General features: G+C 40.5%; 1 pseudogene; it reads right to left on the minus strand.

Annotated features, from left to right (window-relative positions):
• Positions 1-537: 537 nt before the first annotated feature.
• LOC110344726 (tumor protein D52 pseudogene) lies at positions 538-2397 on the minus strand (annotated as a pseudogene).
• Between the last annotated feature and the right edge of the window lie 809 nt (positions 2398-3206).

Below are 3206 nucleotides of genomic sequence, written 5' to 3' on the forward strand. Positions count from 1 at the left end.
GATGAGCACACTTATATTTCAATCTGATATGCTAGACTCTGTTATTTGGTCAACCGTTCATTTACTCTGAAATTAAAATTTTAATATTGTCAAAAGTTGATATAAGTGACATAATAACAAATATGCTGAAATGGTTATAGTCACAAATGGCAGTTAACAAGGATATGGGGAGATCCCACTCCCAAGTCACCCAGTAGTTGCAATTACTGTATATACTGTTACACAACTATAACAAATTGGATTTAAAGCTGTTTACTTTAGTCTGACATCTTCACACACCCAAGATATGTACCTTATATGAAAACAGTGTTTATTCAAAAACAAAGTTTTTGTAGCTAAGTTCTTCCCTTAAATGTAAATAAAATGGTAAAGAAACTTTTAATAACCAGGACTCAGAAAATTTAAAAAAATAATTTGAGTTAGGAATCAAATATACAGAGTCAAAGGAAAAAAAATCATCTAGAAGACAAAAATCCAAGTAGCATCTCAGATACAGAGGAATTTTTTAAAAATTGAAAGGAAAGCAACTGTGATCACTTGCAGCTTCTCAGATCATTCTAGCAAGTGTCTCCAGGTACTACCTGTTGTCTGTATAATAATATTTCCCTAAATAAAGGGCCTTGAATGCACATTCAGCGTGTTTCCTGTGAGTAGAAGTAAAGATATTTTCATTTTGTTTAACTCACAAACTGGTCAAAGAAATATGTAAAGCTAGACAAAAGCACATCTGGTAGAAATCCATAGCAATGAATGTTGACAAGATGTGCTTGGATCTTGCTTGCAGCATCTGGCAGTGGGTAGTGGAACAAAGGTAGCAATCTCACAAGCTCTCCTGTGTCTGTTCTGGAGGTGGCTCCGTGGCGGTGGCACTAGCATTTGGAGTTGAATTCAAGACTTTTCCAAAATCACCGCCAGCAGGCGTGGTTCCTCCTACTTTAGACTTTAAGTTTTCGACCTTTTCTTCAAATGACGTGAAAGTTGGGGAATTTCTGGCAGAATTCAGGCATGAACCCAAACCCAGTTGAGAAAAGCAGACCATCAGCAGTTCCATAACAAGGATCTCAGTTCTTTAAGTATTCCAGCTTTTTGGTAGTAACAGAGCCAACAGACGAAAAGGCCGCTGAAGCCTTCTGTCCGGCCTGAGATAAGGTTTCAGAGGTCTTCCTGTATGCGGACGTGGCTGTCACATCCTGCCACCCTTTGGCAATGTTCTGCTTTAGCTCCTGTAGTGAACCAGTCCCGTTTCCGCTTGATCTCTGCTAGATGCTTCTCTTTTGCTGCTAACACTTGAGACAGAGTTTGGATTTCTTCTTCCACCTTTGCCAGCTCTCTTCTCAGCTCGTCCTGCTCCTCTTCCGAGAGTGTCTCGGTGGTGCTGAGGATGGCTGCAGCATCTTCTTCCTCAGGTACTGGATCTGTCCTCAGCAAACCAAGTTTCTCAGTAGGTGATCTGGGTGGAGATGAATTCCCACTAGGGGATGGGTAGAGGTAGTTTTTGTTCAGTCCTGCATTGAAATCGAATGGGGACTGGTAGTCTTCATATAAGTCTGTGTCTCTGTGATCCACCATCCCAGCCGGAGGCAGAGTGCATGGCTTTATGGCTGCCTAAGCTCCCTCCACAGTCATTCGCCCCTTTGGCCTTATTCCCTTTGCCCCACCTTGCAAGCTCACTGAGACTGTCTTCCAGAAACTTGTTTTTTAAAGGTATTTCTAGCATTTTTTTCTAATTATAGAAGAAACTCAAGATTTTTTGTATAAAATATAATACTACAGAATTGTATAAAATCAAAAGTAAAAGTTACCAAGAAACGCAGCCCCTCAAAAATAAGAAATCTCAATATCTCTCCTTCCAGACCTTTATCTCTACACATATATCTATTTGCACATTTTTTTCTTTTAACAAAACAGGTTACACTACAATACTACTTTACACCTTGCCTTTTCTGCTTGACAATATATTTTAAATATCTTTCCACATCGGTATTATAGACTTACTTCATTCATTTTTAAGAATGCCACTATATTCCACTTTATGGCTATACCATGACTTATTTTTTAATCAATACTCCACTGAAAGAAACTTACATTTGTCTGATTCTTTTCACTAGTATAAATAATGTGTGTAGGAACAATGTTAAGTAAACTACCAGCATTCCCCTCTGCCCAGGATCGAACTCAGGACCTTGAGCTTGCCAGACAGGTGCAGTGCCACTGAGCTACATCCCCGGCCCTAGTACCAGTATTCTCTATAACTAAAAGAGGCAGAAAATGATAAAAGTTATACCATCAGAGCATATATTTTTTTAAAACTGGTTCTAAAAAGGCTTTAAGTGTCGGCTTATACACAGATTAACTTACTGTTCACCAAGGACACTTTTGATAGTGAAAGAGGAAAGCTATTAATACATATTTTATCTAGTCCTAAAGTCATCCAGTAAGCTAATCCAGTAATCCAACTGTGGCAAAAGAGGGTTGGAGGAAACACTATGGCCCAAACAGGGAAGAAGACTTCTGTGGAGGGCCAGTTTGCAAGGATATCAGAGTCTCAATAGGGTGAAGAAAGCTTCCATACACAATAATGATTCTTCTTAGAATATCTGAAGCTAACCAGGGGAGGACAGTGTTCATGCAGCATTTTGACCTCTTGTGGGTTTTCGGACCCAAACTGGTATAAAGAGTATAACCAAGTATGGGGTTGGGGGAGATGGTGGCCTGATGCAGGAGTTTGAAAGCCAACAGGAATGAGAAAAGCATCCATTCAGGGGTACATAGGAACTAGCTAAGCCTGGGAAGTCAGAGTCTGACAAGTATGGAAAAAGGTTGGGGGGGGCTGTGGTTCAAAGGGCTGTCAGGTCCCAGGTAGGAGAAAAGTCTATTTATACAGGGGAGGATTTGGCAATAGAATTGGTTAATTGGTTACATAGCCTACATCCATAGGTGACTGATTTAGGTGGGTGCTATGGTTTGGTTAAGGATCTCCCAAAGGCCCACGTGTTAAAGAGTTGGCCATAGCCCATAGAGCTGTTGGGAAGTGGTGGAACCTTTAAAAGGTGAGGGACAATTGGAAGTGTTCCAATCATATGGAAGTGTGCCCACGAAGAGGATATTGAGACCCTGGTCCTTTTCTTTTTCTTTCCTTCCCTGCTGCCAAGAAGTGAACAACTTCTACTACTATGTACTCTTGCAATGATGTACTGTGCTGTCAC

This window comes from Heterocephalus glaber, unplaced genomic scaffold, assembly GCF_053883595.1.
Source record: "Heterocephalus glaber isolate CG9 unplaced genomic scaffold, H.glaber_assembly_v1.0 deba00001606, whole genome shotgun sequence".
In the NCBI taxonomy this organism is placed as follows: domain Eukaryota; kingdom Metazoa; phylum Chordata; class Mammalia; order Rodentia; family Bathyergidae; genus Heterocephalus; species Heterocephalus glaber.